Source organism: Petaurus breviceps, unplaced genomic scaffold (assembly GCF_028583685.1).
Source record: "Petaurus breviceps papuanus isolate PSGF00001 unplaced genomic scaffold, PetGlider_PUasm1.0 80, whole genome shotgun sequence".
NCBI lineage: Eukaryota > Metazoa > Chordata > Mammalia > Diprotodontia > Petauridae > Petaurus > Petaurus breviceps.
This window is the reverse complement of record NW_027186540.1, coordinates 8,371,866-8,391,919: the sequence shown is the minus strand read 5'-3', so window position 1 is coordinate 8,391,919 and position 20,054 is coordinate 8,371,866. Positions and strand designations below refer to the sequence as shown.

The following is a 20,054-nucleotide window of genomic DNA, read 5'->3' as shown; positions in this document are numbered from 1 at the left end:
AGAGAGAGAGAGAGAGAGAGAGAGAGAGAGAGAGAGAGAGAGAGAGAGAGAGAGAGAGAGAGAGAGAGAGAGAGAGAGAGAGAGAGAGAGAGAGAGAGAGAGAGATGCTAGGCGGTCTGTATCTCAGCAGAGAGCCCCAAATAGAAAGGATGTTTTTTGTCTGGCCAAGAAGGAAAGTTGCTCTGGTGCCTGGGAAGTGTGTTTGCCTGAAGGCAGGAGAGGGGAGGAGGGCTAGTAGGCTGTGAAGTGCTCCGTTACTCTCCTCTCCCCTCCCCTTCCAGGAAGACCACCTGGTCTCTAGTCTCCCTTTCTTCCAACCTCCATCCTCCTCTCTCCCCCTCCTCAACCTCTCCCCCCACCCTTTCCCCCACTCCCCACTGATTCCGGAGGCCTTGATGCTCTGCCATCGGGCCCCAGTCCAGCTAGCAGAGGGGAAGGAGGGGACTCTCTTGACAGGAAGCAGCTCACACAAGTTGGCCATTTAGGGGGCAAACTAAGTTCCCCCTTTGGATTTGGAAAGGACAAAGCCTGTGCGCTGCTGCTTTTGTGTCGGATGCGGAGAACAAACCATGAGCCGCCGGAGCCCAGGAGCAGCGGGAGTAGCAGCAGCAGCAGCCGCGGCAGCAGCCGCTGCCAGCACCAGCCCCAAGCAGGAGTTGCCTTCAGCGCACGGTAAGGGGCTAGCTCGGGAGGAGACTCTGGTCCCCCGGGGAGAAGCGAGGGGGGTGTGATGTCCAAGCGCGGGGAGGGACTCAGCCCGCAAAAGTTAGAGCAAGAAAGGAGACGAGGTCCTATGGTTCTTTTGGAGAGATAGTGAAGGGACAGAGGGGTGTGTGTGTGTGTGTGTGTGTGTGTGTGTGTGTGTGTGTGTGTTGGGTGGGGGATGTTTAAAGGAAGAGAATTCAGGGTAGAGGTGTTCAGGATGGGATAAGGCTAACTACTGATCTCAGAACCCAGGAGGCTCACACCTCCCAGCCAACCGTCTCCAGCTTTGCTCGGGGGCTAAGGATTTATTCCCATCTGCGGGTTTTATTTGGCTTTATGAATGGGTGACAGTCCGAGACTGTCCTGGTGCCGTTTTTCATGAATGTAGAGCTGCTGTTAGGTGAGGAGGACGGAAGAATAAGGGAAACCTTAGATATACTGCAGCTTGAAGGAGGGCGAACCTGCCTCCAGATGTTGGTCAGCGGTTGCTTCTCCATCCCATGAGCTTGGAAAGACTCCTAAACTCAATGCCTTGTACTCCTTTGAGCTTGAGAAAAAAATCCAAGAGCCAGGCTGAGAATAGATCGTATTCATCGATTCTGGTCCATTTTCTCTTCTAACAGATAACTCAGAGAGGGTGGGTGATGCTAGGATCCAGAAAGAGACTGGGTAGCATATGCATTATTTCTTAGGAATTCCTTAATTTTGATTACCTTCTCCTCCCCCTTGCCTTAGGTTCTGAAGAACGAACAAAGGTATCACATCTTTAGCTAAATGTAAAATAAATAAATAAAACTACCCCCACAACCTTATGTACTACTCAATCACTGTGAAGAATTGGTATTTTTTTTAAAATCCGATAGAGCCACAGGCACACTTCTGCAGGTCTGTGTGTCAAATCCTTTACTGTCTGACAAATTATTTTAGCTAGTATTTGTGTCTGTGATGTAGGAGGTGTTATTCTGGGTTTGTGTTTATTTTTCTATCACACAAAAAGGAACAATAGGTGTGCTCAAAGCTAAGGTTAATAGTGTCATAGTGAGAGTGAAGGACCTCCAGCTGATCTTAACTTGGAGCTTCTTTGGGTTAATCGTTTGGTGCCACCTGCCAGACACACCTCCAAGAGAAGGTGCCCTCATTGTTTCTCTGAGAATAGCAAGCATCCCATTTCAAGACAGAACATTAGTCATTTATCTTTAAGTCAAGTAGGTCTCATTGAATTTACTTTAACATAAAATATTTCTGCATGGAAATATATTTCAAGAGTATAATTAGAATAGACTTGAATCAATAATTCTGAATAATATGTGTCCTGAACTTCTTTGCTTAAGAGCTGCCATACCCACCCCTTTGTGGTGCTCTGAATTGTTGCCTAGTAATTACAAAATGTGGCATTAAAAAAAGTAAGTTATTCACATAGCAGAGTACTTAGACTTTCAACATATTTATATTGTACTCAAGACATTTTAAAAGTAGATTTTTCTACCTTCTGGATGATGTCAATTAAAAGTCCCATTTTTTACAAAGAACCATTCATCCTAGAGGAGAGTCCTACTGAAATCTCAATCATCCCTCTTTCAAAGTTCATTGAATACCTAACAAGAAATTACCAGTTGTTGCTATTGTTGTTTTCATCAGAAGTAATTTCACTCATTTTTTGAGCTGTTGTTCAGTCTCTTTATGGCACCTCTGTGCATAGAAAAAAACTACTCCTTGAAACCAGCACTTTTAAAAATGACACAGTTAAAACCCATGGTGAATTAACAATTATATCAGTAAGCAGATTTTTTGAATGATGATAAGAAAATTATTTTTCTCAGTATAAAGCCTCTATTCCTTTAATGTATTTCCTTGTTCTTTGCCATGAAATATTTTCATTTAAAAGCTAACACATTTGCTTAAGTGTAGTAGTGAAAATGATGCCAGTGTAAGTATGAGGCTAGAACTATGTGACAAGAAGCTTCACTCTTCCCTTGGGTTGTATTTTCACACTTCAGTAACATGTGATCAATGAGTTGAGAAAAATAAGGTAAAAACCAAGAGAAAGGAAACAGATATTAGAGTTAGTGCAATTAAGCTCAATGATCTACCTCACTTTGTGGGATAGTATTTTCAAATGAATGAGCAACACAGAATGGCACATAAATAGTGGAGAAATGGTAGGGGGGAAAGCTGCTGCCCCATAGCAGCTATATACTTGAAACATGACCCAATTCCTTGGTTTGGTTGACACATACTCCTATATATCATGTAAATATAGCCATGGAAAATAAGTAAGGGTAACACAAAGTAACATCTTATCTTTGCTCATCTTTATTTTCTGTTGTCATTGAAGGCATAACTAGAAGGGACCTCAAAAGGTTATCTTCCCCCAGTCCCCTTTTCCCAGTCAGATGAGCTTGTAAGTCATCCAATCTGTCTTCATTTTAAAAATTCTTATTACCACAACATCCCTTAGTAGTCTTTCATTGGTAACATACCAATAACTATATAACTTATAACTAAATTCATTTCCTCTTGTTTCTGTCCTCTAAGAATGATTGGCACAAAACTGATACATGAACCCTTCCCATGTACCTGGCTGCCCACTGTCAGCATGTAACTAGCTGTCTTTAGGGATGAAATGTGGCAACTTGTTTAACAGCCGCACAACAGCATCCCAGGAAACCATTTGAGAAAGGAAATGAAAATTAATACTTAATCCCCATTGAAACAACAGGAGGGAAGAATGCAGTTATCCATGTTGGAATGAGGCCAGAACACCAGGGTGAGAGTTATTTTCCCTGGGCAAAACTCTGGACAAATATATCCAAGCATACAGTCCGAAAACTAGTAGGGAACCTGTTTAGCTTGTACTTCCTCTGGTTTGTTCTTTTATGTTGAGTTTACTGTTCATTTTAGCCTCCTTCGAGACATGCTAACTCAATGCAATCCAGCATTAGATTAGTTTGTTCAAATGGCTACCAAGGAGCAACATAAAATGATGGAAGATTATATACCATAGATGGAGACACATAAAATCAGTCCAACCATACTCAGTGAGAAAAAAGGGACCATTAGATCATCCACCTCCTTTCACTGCTAATGTAGGTTTGATCCCTATAGTATACTGTATTTGGAAAGCTTTGGTCCAGTCTAGTTTTAAATGACTCAAGTAATGACTTCTACCACTGCCTTTGGAAGGCTATTTCACAGTCTAATAATTCTCCCTATTAAGAACTTTGGTGTGATATTCAGCCTAATTTTCCCTTTGCTCTATTTCATCTTGTTACTTACATCCAGTCATACCCCCATTAGACTAACTTACTCTAGTAAAAACAGGTCTGTTTTAGACCTTTCCACCATTACATTTGATCTACTTGCAGACTAGAAATTTAGTTGATAAATACAGGTGAGAATAACATAATGATACCTATAATTCTAGAGGTCCCTGCTCCATGTTTAAGACATGTCTTAGACCATTTTAAAATATGTGTATTGTATTTATACACGTGAATATATCATATTTATATATAATGATACCCATATTTTAAACAGCCTAAGATATGTCATACATATATTATATATATATACATACATACACACAGATAGATAGATAGATGATAGAGAGAGATAGAGATAGAGAAGAGAAATATAGAAAGGAAAAGCTTTCTCTTGATTTAATGTCACATGTGACTACTAAAAAGAATCACTCTAAGTAACATGCCCCTGATGGTCCACGTGTATGAGAGATTTTCACTGCAAATGCATTGGCAGTGAGACCATTTCAGTTCCAACTCTACAAGCTGGAAATTCTGTGACAGTCAATATGTTCTGCTGCTCCAATGAGCCCTAGAGTCTGTTGTCATGTAAATTCTACTATTTAAATGAAAGTGATTTCTGTGTTGAATATAAAATAGAAGAAACATAAAAGTGTGTATGGTTTATATTTTTGTATTAAAACAACTTACTAACTCCATTGATTACATTAGCCTTATCAAACTCTAAGTATGCCAAAGGAAAGACTAGAATTTTCTCATGATTCTCTGAGACTGATTCTAGCCTGTATCACAAAATTACAAATAAAGAGAGTATTTGGCAGTAGAAATAAAAGGCTACTAAAAGCAACTTTTTAAGTTAAAAGGACTACATTTGAAAATTATTTTTAATGGAATAACCCAAATCAGACACAGATTATTATCACTATTTCTTCTAGGTTATGTCTGGTACCTAGACATACATACATATGTAGGCTTCTATAAAGTACTATAGAAAACACATACTCTGTAGACTTATCATCCCACTCACTTGTATCTCTTAGTGTTGGGCGTGAGATGCAAACTCCGCTAGACAGTGGAGGAGTAAATGAAAAATCAGGAAATAAGTTCCTAGGTAGCTTTTGGCACACCAAAATGCTGAAGAATTAGCCGTAGATGATACAAGTCTAAGCAGAACACAATACTTTTCTTTACTATTCAATGAATATAATTTTCCTCCAAAAATTAAGAATATAATAGCTGACATTTCATATTGCTTTTAAACTATTCAAACTCCAGATTTGCAATATGCATTATACACAATGTGTAAAATTGGAGTTCATTATTTGTCCCATGGCCATAAATGGAGGCAATGGTTGAGGGAAAAAAAAATAAGCTCTAAATGTGTCTGGCTCTCTCAATATACAGAGTTTTTAACAGTAGTATATATATATATTTTTTTGCTTTTTTTTGGAGGACAGTTGGGGTTAAGTGACTTGCCCAAGGTCACATGGCTAGTAAGTGTTGAGTATCTGAGGCCGGATTTGAACCCATGTCCTCCTGACTTCAGGGCCGGTGCTCTATTCACTGCACCACCTAGCTGCCCCTTACCAATAGTATATTGAAGATCAAAAAATAAATCATTTCTGGTCCCATCTTTTCTATAAACCAATAGTCTTCTTAATGGGTCAAATTTACTGCAAAAGTATTTGTACAGTGCTAGGGAGTGTGGGATGGTATGTATCTGCCAAATAACTTCTCCTGGAAACAAAGGCAAAGCAGATTTTTCTTGTTGATGGGAAAAGTTAACCATAAAAGTGTCAAATAATTTCTCACCAGAAAAGTTATGCATGCCAGGAGATTGGTATCAGTGCAACACTTTCTATTTCCCCTGCAAATGCACAACCTTTCCTGGGACTGGTGAGGCTTGTAAAAACGTATTTTGAAGAAGGTGAGAGACAGGAAAATAAACTTGGGAAAACACTATATAATACAATATCCATGTACCAAACAAAGAAACCATGTTTGAAAACATAGTACTATATTGAGGCAACTGTTCCACAGAAAACCTGTGGATCTTGCTCTTTTAAAGTCCTTCCTCAGATTTGATTACTCATATCTTCCCTATCTCTCTACCCTCTTCCCCACCCCATGTCAAAATTCAAGAAAAGAGTCAAGTAGTCAAGTAGGTTCCTACCCACAAGCCAATATGTTGGTTAGTATATGTACAAATTGGTCTACATACTCACAGTCATATACACACAAATTGGTTTGACTATTTTTAGGTTGGTTTTTTTGTTTGTTTTAGTTTAAAAATGTAATTTGAAAACATGGCAGTGGCAGGGCAGGTAGGTGGTACAGTGGATAGAGTCCTGGGTCCAGAGTCAGGAAGACTCATCTTCCTGAGTTCAAATTAGGCCTCAGACACTAACTATATGATCCTGGACATGTGACTTAACAATGTTTGCCTCAGTTTCCTCATCTGTAAAATGAGATAGAGAAGGAAATGGCAAACCACTTCAGTATCTTTGCCAAGAAAAACCCAAATGAGGTCACAAAGAGTTGGACACAAATGAAATGACTAACCACCACCAACAAAAACAATGGTGTAGTGAATAAAGTAGGCTTCAGAACCTGGAGGAACTGAGTTCGAGTCTGACCTCTGACAAATACTAAGTTTAATACTTAACTTGCTCTTGGTCATTGGTGTTAAACTTGAATAGAAGGAGGAGGGTATTACTAAACTTTACTTAAGGGTCCAGCTGTATAATGATTTAGCTTTATAATATAATGTTATCTACATTTTATTGCATTATTTTTTTTAATTTTGGTAATGATTTCCTGATTGCTTTGTAATCTGGTTCATGCACACTTGAGAATGTTGTGGACCACAGGCATCAGTGTTTGCCACCTCTGCTTTCATCAGCTAAGACTACAAATTGCAGAGGAAGTGCCAGCCTGCATTGATAGAGCCAATTTGTTCATCTGCAAGTTCTCTCTATCAGTGAAATCATAGGTCTAGTCCCTTGGTCTTAATTTGGTCAAAAAAGCTGGCTTGTTATTTTTTTTCTCAGATTGTACAAAGTAACCAACCTGAGAGCTAAAAACTTGAGAAAGGGGTTTCTGGTAGAATGTGAGTTCCTTGAGGCTAGTCACTGTTTTCATGTATACCCAGATCCCAATACAAGATAAGAGGTATTTAATCTTTGTGAATTGAATTTTGGATTTAAGTGAGAATGGTACTGACCTGTGGAGAAGGGGGGCAGCATGTGATGAACATAGGCAAAATAATAAAGAAATGAACACATGTTGACTGAGCCTCTCTATATGAGGGACCACACTAGATATGTGCAAAGAAATACAAAGCAAAATATCTTGGTGTGGTGGGAAGAATAATCTGGAGCTTAGAGTCTGAAGATTTGAACAAGGCACCTCTCTGACCTTCAGTTTCCTCTTCTATAAAATGAGAGGAATCCAACTCAATGACCTCAAAGGCTTTTTGCAGCTCTAAATCTATGATTTCTAGTCCTTTGGTAGGGTAGCTAAGTGGTGCAGTAGATAGAGTGCCTGGCCTAGAGTCAGGAAGATCTAAATTCAAATTAGGACTTAGATAATGACTGGCTGTATGACTCTGGAAAAGTCCCTTAAGATTGTTTGCCTCAGTTTCCTCATCTGCATAATGAACTGAAGGAGGAAATGACAAATCAAGTCAGTATCTTTGCCAAGAAAACCCCAGCGGGGGCATGAAGAGTCAGAAACAACAGAAATGACTCAACAGTGACAATCCTATGATGGGAAGAATACCAAGTTTAGAGTCTAGAGACTTCAAGAAGTAATTTAACCTCTCTGGTCTTCTATTTTCTTATCTGCAAATTTGGAAAGATAATAACAAAAATAAATAATAATATCTATCATTTATATAGCATTTGATATTTTGCAAAGCACTTTACAAATATTACATTTTATTTTCACAACAGCCCTAGGAGGTAAATGCTGTTATTCTTCCCATTTGGCAGATGGGGAAACTAAGGCAGACATAGGTCAATAACTTGCTTATGATCACATATTAGTAAATGCCTAAGGCTGGTTCGAACTTATGTCTTCCAGGTCTAGTGACCTCTCATACCACCTATCTAGCTCGTAGGTTTATTAGAAGTTTCCAAAGAGATGATAATATATTTAAAGCAGTCTTTGAACCTGAAAGAAGTATATAGTTATGTGATTGGGAGGGTAAGACAAGACAATCTCAGTGCAAGTTAAGTAACAACCCAAAATTTAAATAATGACATAAAAGAGCAACAAAAGAGATACCATAAGGAAGTATACAGTTTATGGTCAAATAACTGACAGCAAGATTGAATTCTACTATAATTTAGGAAGAGAGCTCATTATCATGTGAGAAAGCTTTATAGACCAGGCAGGATTTGGATAAAGTCTTGAAAAAATTGATATGTGTTAGGCAGTTGTAATTGATGGATATGTAGTAGTCAAGAGGAATTGAAAATAGCATTGATAAAAATAACTCCTATTTATATAGAGTTTAAAGATTTACAAAGGGCCCTGCTCAAAATACTGCTGTGAACTAAGTACTCTAAGTATCATTATTTTCATTTTACAAATGAAGAAACTGAGTTTCATATAGGTTAATTTTATTTTCCCATGATATCACAACTCAAAATTATGATCAGGGATCCAATTATACTCATAAACTAAGACAATCACAGACCTCATAGACTCCAAGTACATTGATTCCATTACAACATGTTACCCATCTGCTCAAAGTATATATCTTATCTTTCCTTTTGTAGTTCCACAAAATAAATTTTTTTGGCTAGAACTGCCCCCACTAATGCTCTGTTGCTGTCACAATAAAGTAAACTGAAACACTGAAATATACCAATTGGTCATGACTGATCTTAAAACCCTTAAAGCTAGCTACAAAAATATTGAATTTATTCCTCCACTCCAGAAACAACTTGCTGTTTAATGGCAAACTGAGACAACAGTAACAGCATTTGTAACTTTGAAAAGATGGTCATAAGCTATTAAACTCATAGATGTGAAGGCACCTTAGATTGTGGGTCATCTGGTCCACTTCTTTCATTTTAAAGAGGAGGAAAATAAGACCAAGAGAGGTTAAGTGAACTTGCCTGAGGTAACAGCAGACACAAAGTCAAGTCAACAAGTATTTATCAAGCATCCCATTTTGTTTTGGGCACTGTGCTTAGAAAACCCACTGGGGGTAACTGACCCAGGTGATGGTGATTCAAACCCAGATCAGATTCAATGATATGCATAGGTATTGTCTGATAGCTCTCACAAGACCAGAAGAAATGGAAAGGATTTCAAGAAATAAACTCAGTAGCCTAAGGGGAATGGATAATATTCTATTTATAAGGACAGGACACTGTGAGTAAATTGTGAAGGCATAAAACATTCACAAATTTGTTCAACAAAATAAGTATTTGAACACCTACTGCAGAAGAGCACTTAGCATTCTATAAATCAGTGGAAGGCAAACCAAACAGATCCAAGAAGATTCTATAACCACAACCTAGTTGGGCCACCCCCTCTCAACCAAAGCAGACACTACTCCAATATTATCCACTGAGAGATCAGTGATCTAGCCCTCAAATAGCGTAAGTACTCAGGTAGATTAGGATAGAATCTCAGTTTTTCACTCAGAATTTATAGGTACTTAGCCATAGGAACTCTAGCAGCTATTGAAAGTGACCTCCAAGTTCATTTCATATTGTAAGGAAGTCACTCAGGAATATCCAGATGTGAACTAATACCTCTGAAAGCAGTCAGCTATCTAAGCCTCTGACTCCCTATTGGTAAGCTGCTGTCATTTTCCAAGCTAGAACAAAGTGTGCATTTTGTTTACTGAGGTCAGATCTTCTAAGCAAACCCAGAAGAAAACCAAAGATGGAAAAAAAAAATTAAAACATAAATAATGAATAGTGGAAGACATCCTTTCTTGTTTGAAGGAATTATCTTAAAGAAATAGCTAAGAGGATGATAGCCCCACAACTAAGGGGAGAAGTGAGTGTGTGGTCAGCCAAAGGCAAAGTGAAGAAGAACATTTTCTAGAAGTAAAGATAACAATATAAATATACATGTACATGTATGTATATGTATGTATTTGTACAAAACTAGGTGGTACAGTGGCTACAGTACTGGGACTAGAATCAAGAAGACTCCTCTTTGTGAGTTCAAATCTGACTTCAGACATTTAATAGCCATGCGACCTTGGGCAAGTCACTTATCCCTGTTTGACTCAGTTTCCTCATCTGTAAAATGAGCTTGGAGTATCTCTGCCTAGAAAATCTTAAATGGGGTCCCAAAGAGTCAGATATGATTAAATAACAAATGTATATATAAGTGAGAGAAAAGGGAGTTTGGAGAAAGAGCACTGGCTCTGAGGTGATATGACTTGGATGGATGGATGGATGGATGGATGGATGGATGGATGGATGGATGGATGGATGGATCAATCGACAGATCAAAGAATGTAAAAGCATTTTTAAGTACTTACTATGAGCTAGACATTGTGCTGAGTGCTAGAGATGAAAATATAAGAAAGCAAGACAGTTTACTGTCAAGGAATTTATATGCTATTAGAGGAAAGATAAACCCCCCATAAAGGAGTTAGAATAGGAGAGAAAGGTACAAACCTAGTAACATGGTTTATAAAATGTCCAGAAAATACTGTGGTGCTCACATACTAGGCAAGATGAAGCAAAAGCTCAACAATTAGAGCTCAGAGTCACAGAGTCAGAGCCTAAGTTCCGGTGGGAGGGGGAAGAGGAGGCTTTCCAAAGAGCAAGGAAATGATGTAGAAACAACCAGGAGTCTGGTTCCACCTCTGACAATCAATGAATACACAAGCATTTACTGTGCATATGTCCTGTACTAGTCACTGTGCTAAACACCACTGATGCAAATAGAGGCAAAAACACTGCACCTTCCATCAAAGAATTTATATTCTAATTGGAGAGACAATCTGGAAACAACTAAGTACATACAAAATATATACAGAGGAGACTGAAAATCTGGGTGATAATGCCATTAGTAGTAGAGGGGTTAGGAAATGTATCCTGATGAAGCTGGGATTTGAGCTTACTCTTGCAAGAAATCAAGGAAAGTAAGAAATGGAGGTGAGAGGTAAAACATTCCAGCTGTAGGAGACAGCCATTGAAAAGGCACAGAGATGGGAAATAGCACACTGCATCCAAGGAAGAACAAGAAGGTTGATGTCACTGAAGAGGGAAGAGAATAAGCAATTCTATAATATTTACTATGGGTCAGGCACTGTGCTAAGTGCTTTTTACAAATCTCTTTTGATCCTCATAACAATCATGGGAGGTAGTTGCTATTATTATCTCCATTTTACAGTTGAATAAATTGAGGCAAACAGATTAATTGACTGCTCAAGGTCACACTGCTTGTTTGTGCCTAAGACCATTGTATCTTCCTGATTCTGAGCCCAGTGCTCTATCCACTGTTCCATCTAGCTATCCAGAATACATAGCATAGTATAGAAACACTGGAAAGGTAGGATTTGAGATTGTGAAGGACTTTAAATTCCAAACAAAGTTTGTGTTTGATCCTAGAGGGAACAGGGAGCCCTTGGGACCTGTTAAACTTGAAAGTGACACATCAGAACCATGCTTTAGAAAAATGCCTTGGCATCCGAGTAGAGGATAGATGGGATTTGTGACTAGAATACCTGTTGGAGGACTTTTGTGGGCTGGAGGTTATGAGGATCTGTGGCTGTGTGAGTGCACACAAAGAGACGTCTATGAGGATGATATGAGAAATGACAAGATTTGACAGTAGACCAGGTATAAGGATGAGTGAGAAGTCTAGATCACACCAAGGTTTTAAACCTGGCTGACTAGGAGGATAGCGGTATCCTTTAACAGTAATAAGGGAGTTAGGAAGGAGGGGTTTTCAGGGAAAGATAATTATCCATATTGTCAAGGGGGAAAAGAAAAGAAAATGAAGAGAGGATGGGGACAGCTAGGTGGTGCAGTGAAAAGAGCAGTGGCCCTAGAGTCAGGAGGACCTGAGTTCAAATTCGGCCTCAGACACATAATACTAGCCATGTGACCTTGGGTAAGTCACTTAACCCCAATTTCCCTGCCTTCCTCCCTTCCAAAAGGCAAAAAAAAATGAAGAAAGGCAAAAGAAATGCTTCAATCTGCACACTGAGGTTATCAGTTCTCTGAAAGTAGATTGCATTTTACATCATGAGTTCCTTGGAACTAGTGATAGAACATTGCGTTAATCAGAGTTATTAAGTTACTCTTAAGAATATTGCCTGCTATATAACTTGTTCTTTTTGTTCTGCTCACTTCACTTAGCATCAGTTCATATAAGTCTTCCCAAGTTTCTCTCTGTCATTTCTTTAAGTACGGTAGTATTCCATCACAATTATATACCATGACTTGTTCAGCTGTTTCCTAAATGATGAACATCCCCTTAGTTTCTGACTCCTTGACAACTTAAAAAGAGCTTCTATAAATATTTTTAAATATTGATCCTTTTCCTTTTTCTTTCTTTTCCTTGGGGTATAGCCCTAGTGGTTGTTTTGATGAGTCAAAAGGTATGCACAGTTTTATAGTCCCTTGGACATAGTTCCAAATTGTTCTCCAGAGTTGCTGGAATAATCCACATCTCCGTCAATAGTTCAGTAGTATTCCTATCTTCCCAGTATTTGTTATTTTCCTTTTCTGTCATCTTAGTCATTGTTGGGCATAAAATAGTACCTCAGAGTTGTTTTAATTTAGATTTTTCTAATTATTGATGATTTAGACAGGGCTTTTTTTTCATATGGCTATTGATGGCTTTGATTCCTTCTGAAAACTGCTTGTTCATGTCCTTTGACCATTCCTCAATTGGGGGAATCTCCTGCTTTTATAAATCTCTCTAGGTTCTGTACATATTTGAAAAATGACTTTTATCGGACAAACTTTTAATTTCATGTCATCAAAATTATCCATGTTAGTTCCTGTGAAACTATCTACTTTTTTTTGGTCATGGGCTCTTCCCCATACATAGATCTGACAGGTATTTTCCCCCTGAATCTCTAATTTGTGTATGATATAATACTTTATGTCTAAATCGTGTACCTGTTTTGAGTTTATCTTGGCATGCAGTATGAAAAGTTGGTTTATGCCTAGTTTTATGACTATTTTCCAGTTTTCCCAGAAATTTTGTCAAATAGTGAGTTCTTGCCCCAGTAGCCTGGATCATTGGATTTATTAAACACTAGACTACTATACTTATTTGCTTCTATATATTGAGTGACTAATTTATTCCATTGATCCACCACTCTTTCTTATCCAGTAAAAATTGCTTTTAATGATTATAGCTTTGTCACATGATTTGAGATCTGGTATTGCCAGGCCCCCTTTTTTCACTTTTTTTCATTGACTCCCTTTATAATCTTGACCTTTTGTTCTTCCAGATGAATTTTGTTATATTTTTCCTACCTCTATAAAGTAATTCTTTGTTATATTGATTGGCATGACACTGAATAAGTAAAATAATTTAGATAGTATCCTCCTTTTTGTTATATTGGTTTAGCCTGCCCATGAGCAATTGATATTTCTCTAATTGTTTAGATCTGTCTTTATTTGAGTGTAGTGTTTTAGGAACTAGGTTCATACAGTCCCTGTGTGTATCTTGGCAAGTAGACTCCAAAGTATTTTATACTGTCTGCAGTGATTTTAAATGGAATTTCTCTTTCTATATTCCCGATGGGTTTTGTTGGCAATATATGGAAATGCTGATGATTTGTGTGGGTTTATTTTATATCTTGTGACTTTGCTGAAGTTGTTAATTGTTTCAACTGGTATTTTAGTTGATACTCTTGGGTTCTCTAAGTACACCATCATATCATCTGCAAAAAGTGATAGTTTTCTTTCCTCATTGCCTATGTGTATTATTTCTTCAACTTCTTTTTCTTCTGTTACTGCTACAAATGTGTTCTGTTTTATTTTTTTTTCTTGTAAAATTAAGGCCTTGGATCAGATGGCTTCTGAAGTCACTTTTAACTTTAGGTCTGTGATTAGATAGAAGGAAAATAGATAATAGATTAGATAGATGTTTGGTTTGACAATAAAGTCTTTGTAATTGATCATCAGAGAAAAAAAGGAGCAGAAATATAGACTGGATTCCTGACTTGTCACATAAATAGGCAAATAAAAGAGTTTTTACAAATTAACAATGACTGGTGGCTGGCATTTTTGGTCATTAAGAGAAACAAGTTAATGTTTCCCTTCATTTTTCCATATACAAGGAGACTGAGCCAGTAAAATGGTCCTGTGAGTTAGAAAACTTTTTTTCCCTAACACTTGTTTATCGATAAGAAGTAATTAGGGTTAACTTATATGTCTACAGCAATGCTGCCAAATTCAAGTAGAAACAGCAGCCACTGAACCATATATAAGGATTCTTGTGGACAGCATATTGTCTTAGAAAGACACATTTTAACACTATTATGTTCTATTGTATTTTTAGTTCATTTATTCTTACTTTAATTTAACTTTCTTTATATCCCTAGCACTTGGCACAGTGTATTACACATAATAGATAGTAAATGCTTGTTGACTAAACTTACTCTGCTCTTGTGGAAAATATGGGTGTCATGAATCTTCATTTTGAAGTAAAGGACCACAGGAGCAAAGTGACTAGAACATTTGGTGGCCTTGCTAAGACTGAATTCCAGATCCTTTGACTTTGTGCCTCATATTTCCTACTATCAAGCCTGCTGTCTCTAGTACCTAATATTTAGACAACTTTCAACTCCATCAAAGTGCTGAAATTGGGGTCTTAGGGGCTTTCTATGATTTGTACCTTGTGCTAGAAGCCTTAATAGACATAAACAAGTAAATGGATGTCCCAGATCCATCCATCTGGCATAGTGAGGTATATGAGGTACTTATTGTTGTTTCGTATTTTAATATAGAACAGAGAGAATATTGGTAATATTTTGTGTTTTCCTAAACTTTTTAAAGCACCATGTGTTGGCATATATGACAGAATTGAAGTTGCTTGCAGAAAATATGCCATAATGCATGTCAGTTTGGGAGATCACACCATAGGGTCAGAAATGGTTGGCATGTTCAGCCATCACAACAAATATCTGAGATTTGTTGACTGTCATTTGTTTTGTTTTGTTTTGTTTTTTTGTGTTCTAATTTCTGCAGCTTGCCCAGAGCAATTTATAGGTTTCTGCATTCATCTTCATGTCAGCCCTTGGTAGCATAACTAAGGTTAGTGAGCAACACCAAATCACACATCAAATTAGATAAGAGAGACAAAAGAACCTTAAATTCCCAGCCCCTATTCTCATTAGATTTTGGTCTAAGTGGACCCTGTGAATAGGTGTACCAAAAGATGTTCCCCAAAGTATCTTCGATGTGTTCTGTTCCAAGGACTTAAATTCTACAATTACAGATTAATGCTAAATTATGTTCAGGAAGTTCTTGTTAAAATAAGAAGTTGCTAGGGAAAATCACCCAGCAATTATAATAATAATAATAATATTCATTACAGTATGTTTGGATTATGTAGCCTCACCTTATGGGGGGGGGGGGAAGCCAGATAGGAAGGCACTGCCTATGTATTTTATCTGTTCCACCATTTTGCCTAAGGATAAACTCCATAGCTTAGTATAACTGAGCCCTGTATAATGAAATCTCTAGAAAAGTGATACTTTGATACCTCAAGGTAACAAGAAGGTTATCCTGGATCCTCAAAGTTAATGCCAATGAATATGAATTCTGGTAGTTTTCACCAAACTATGAAGACTTTGAGGATAGTCCCAGTGACAGAGCTTTTGTCTCTCATGGAGAAACCACCCTAGCAAATTTCGGAGACTGGCTGCAGGGCAACATGTTTTTCAAATAGAAGCATGCTGCAAATCTTTCTGTTAAATGACAGAGGAGTTGCTGTCCATATTCTAGGCAAGATGGGTGGTACCATCAGGCAGCTAGGTAGCCAAGCCTGGAATCAGGAAAATCTGAATTCAAATCTAGCCTCAGACACTTTCTAACAGGGTGACCCTGGGCAAGTTACTTAAACTAGCTTGCCTCAGTTTCCTCATCTGAAAAATGGAGGTAAAAATAGTACCTACCTAACAGAATTGTTTTGAGGATCAAATGAGATAGTATTTGTAAAGTGCTTAACACAGTACCTGAAACATAGTAAGTACTGTATAAAAGATAACTATTATTATATGAGAGGATGAAGACACATTCTTGATGAAATTGCATATCATTAAATCCTTGACAAATATCGGGAGAAGAGCATTGGTTTTGGTGTCAGAAGATTTGAGATTAGGTGGATTCTGCCTATGACACTTAAAATCTGGGATTCTTTCTATGCCTTAGTTTTCTAAACTAAAAACAAAGATGAAAATATTTTCAATACCTGTGTTCTTATGGGTATGGGAGATTGCATTCCATCTAAAAGAGGGAGGGGTCTTAATCCCTTTTTGATCATAAACCTGTTTTGGCTATCAGGTGAACCTATGGAAATTGTTTTAGTCATTTTCAGTCTTGTCCAACTCTTCATGACTCCTTTTGGACTTTTCTTAGCAAAGATACTGAAGTGGTTTGCCATTCCTTCTCCAACTCATTTTACAGATGTGAAAACTGAAGTAAACAGGGTTAAGTTACTTGCCCAGGATCATACAACTGTAGGTATATAAGGCCAGATTTGAACTCAGGTCTTCCAGACTCCAGGCCTGGCACTTTATTCACTACGCCACCTAACTGCCCAAAACCAATGAAATGTTTCATAGGATAATGTTTTAAAATGCAAAAAAAAATTTTTTTTAAAGAAATAAATGGATTATTTAAAAGAATCAATTACACTGAAATACAATTATCAACATTTTAAAAAAGACAAATTCATGGACTCCAGGTTGAGTCCCTGAAAAACTTATTCTTATAGAAAGGTACATGGCTTAGACACTTAGCTCTCTTACCAATATCAACCCAGTGTCAGAATGCAGCACCCTATCTTTTTAACTTTGGTTCCCTTTCTTAATAAGATAGGTCAAGATCCCTGCCTTCTTCCCCTCCCCTTACAAAAAGATGGAAGCACCCTATACACATCTAGCTTTCCTCCAAAAATGAGCCCATGCCCATGCATATTTTGCATGTACTTTGTTTTTGGGTGGTGGTTTGTGGGTTCTAATTCTTTTTTCTAGAGAAAATGGCTAAAATGTTTAAAATGAAGGCAGCCTCAAGACATGTGGTGACAAACTCAAATACAAATGGGGAGCACTAAATCATATCTAAGGATCCTAGCAGTCTGCATACCAACTTAGAAAAGCACATATTAGTATTACCTATGTTTGTTACATTTTTATTTATTTCATTAAATACTTCCCAATTACATTTGAATCTGGTTTGTTCTCACACTTAAGAGTATCGTAAGCCCTACACAACTATGTGTTTTTTGCCTTCAACACAAATGACATACTATCAAGTTGTCCTCAAAAGGAACACTCACATGCACGAAGGCTGAGGAAAATGCTTATAAGGGATAATTCTCTATAGGACTTCCATAGTAACAAAATTTTAAAGCACTGTTACTATGAGATGTTAATAGATTTGTTATACAGAAACCTTGTGTAATATATTCATTGCAATGGAGTTTTATGTAGATTCACTGTATTAAACTCCAATGTCACCCTGACACATACCATAGAATCACTTTAAATATCACAGGCAAATACTTTTTTTTCCATTTTTTCTTTTTATTAATTTATAAATTAGATATAGAAATATTAAGGAGGGAATATGCAGCCCTAGATTTTTGTAGGCATTATTACAAACAATAGCAAAAAAATCTCTTGAATTTTGATAGCACCTTTCTTTGAAAGAGCTCCAAGTACTTTTATAGGCATCATTCCATTTTGCTAAAGATATCCTTGTGAACAAGTGAAGGGGAAAATTCCTGTTATGCTGTGATTCTCTCTGCTGCCCTCACAAGCTCCAGATTGGCAGAGGAAAGAAATCTCTCCCTTGGAGCCTCTCCCAAACTCTCTGCTCTACCTATACTCAGGGTCAAGTGCAAGACTGCTCGGCTGGGGTTGGCAACCTCTAGAATAACTGCCAAATGGAGTTTCCTAAGCAGCTTTCAATGCCACTTAAAAAACCACTAGAATGGGAAGGCAGGAACAGCAGAAGCTATGCCCTGGGGGACAAGATAGATTGAGGCATACGCTACCAGGCCATCTCATCCCTAGATAGGACCATGCAACCAAATAGAGTGCTTCTATTTAGTGGCATTGTCCATGAACTCAGGATAAGGACGTAGTCCTTCTTTTACCATGTAAACATGTGAAAGGAAATGAACCATCTGTATGGTGATGAAAGCCCACTCTCCAACTCAATTACAATATTTCTATTACTTCTATTTTATAAGTGGAAAAACTGAGTCAATGTCTACATGGTGCCAAAACAACTCTTTACTATCTTAAAAAAAAAAAACTCCATTGTGCTCCAAACTGGTTAGACCATAATTGTGTTCAGTTCTGATTATCACATTTTAGGAGGAATGGAAACACATTAGAAAGTATCCAGAAGAGGCCAATCAGGAGAATGAATGAAAGGAATAGAAGCCATTCAATATTAGGCTCAGCTGAAGGAATTTTGGATATTTAGTTTAGAGAAGAAAAGACTTAGGTCTTCATGACTGTCTACCTAGGATTTGAAAAGTTGGCATGAGAAAGAGTAACTAAATTTATTCTGCTGGGCTTGAGATGGCAGAACTAGGGATAATGAATGGAAGATGCAGAGAGCCAGTTTTAGACTGAATATACAAAAAAAAAAAAAAAACTTCCCCAAAATGAAATGGCCTACCACAAGAATTGGTGGACTCCCTTTTGCTGGAGGTATTCAAGCTAAGGATAGAAGACCATATAATGAGGCTGTGGTAGAAAAGAATATTATTCAAGTGTTGGTTGGTGTAGAATTACTTTCAAGTCTATATTCTATAATCCTATGAATTGGTCAATTGGACTATTTCCTTCAAGTAACCTACAAACTATAACTGTAGTGAGGAATATAGGAAGACAATGAATGAGAAGGGAAAGAAGCCAATTGCAGTAAGTGGAAAGCAATAAAATGTATATTTGTTGTGTAGAAAAAAAGAATTTAAATACTTTCAACTGGTGTAGCAGCAAGCACCCCAAGTGTCCCCAGGGTGGCTGCCAACACAGATTCTTAGATATGCTTTGCTAAAGGAAAGCAACTCAAAATGGGCTAACAAGCTTACTTTAATCAATCAGACGTATATCATTTACCTAGTTCAGGGGAAAAAGGTCAGTACCCCAAGCTTCAGAGTATACAGACAGAATTATCAAGACAGAGAAACAGATCAAGTAGACAGGTTTCCAAACTGTCCAACCATTACATCCATGCCAAATCACCATCTGGGTTTTTCAAAGCCAGTGGCTCTCAACAATGGCTTTCCAGAGTCTCATCTGATCAAATCACAGAACACTTCTCAAAGTGAGCCCCAAAGCAAAGCCTCACATCAGGGATTATATAGCCTTCTCCTGGGTCAGAGAATGTAACCACCCTCTTGACGCACTGCCCAATCACACAGCATCAAGGTGTGGGCCTGAAAACCAAGCCTCCTGCCACAGGCTCCATGTGACCACATTCAGCCTATTAGGAGGCAGATTATATTTTCAAATCAAGGAAGGTTCTCAGAGTCTCTTAAGCCAATCAAAGGGCCTAGGGGCAGGGAAGATCTTTAAATTTGCATTTCTATTACAATTGGTTGGTTATGATTTGAAATAATCTCTGGCAAACAAAGGTTAATTTCCTTGCCCTTGGTCCTACAATATATCTGTAGTAAAATACAAATCTCCTGGCACCCACTAGTTTATATTGGTCAAGGTATTTGAATATAATATTGCTAACATTTTCATTCATGTCTTTTCTAACTCAGAATCAACATGTATACAAGTAACTTGTGCTCCCACACCCATCCCCTTTATAATTTTCCTATTTCCAGCAATACTATGTTCATTCTATAAATGACTCAGGCTTAAAAATTTGACTCATCATTGATTCAATT

General features: G+C 37.7%; 1 protein-coding gene across 1 annotated transcript in view; it reads left to right on the top strand.

Annotated features, from left to right (window-relative positions):
- The first annotated feature begins 89 nt into the window (after positions 1-89).
- LOC138176014 (metabotropic glutamate receptor 3) overlaps positions 90-20,054 on the top strand; it is a 273,180-nt gene continuing 253,215 nt past the window's right edge. Inside the window, exon 1 of the mRNA XM_069106717.1 lies at positions 90-672. The gene's annotated coding sequence lies outside the window, so the exon portion shown is untranslated. The remainder of the gene's footprint in view (positions 673-20,054) is intronic.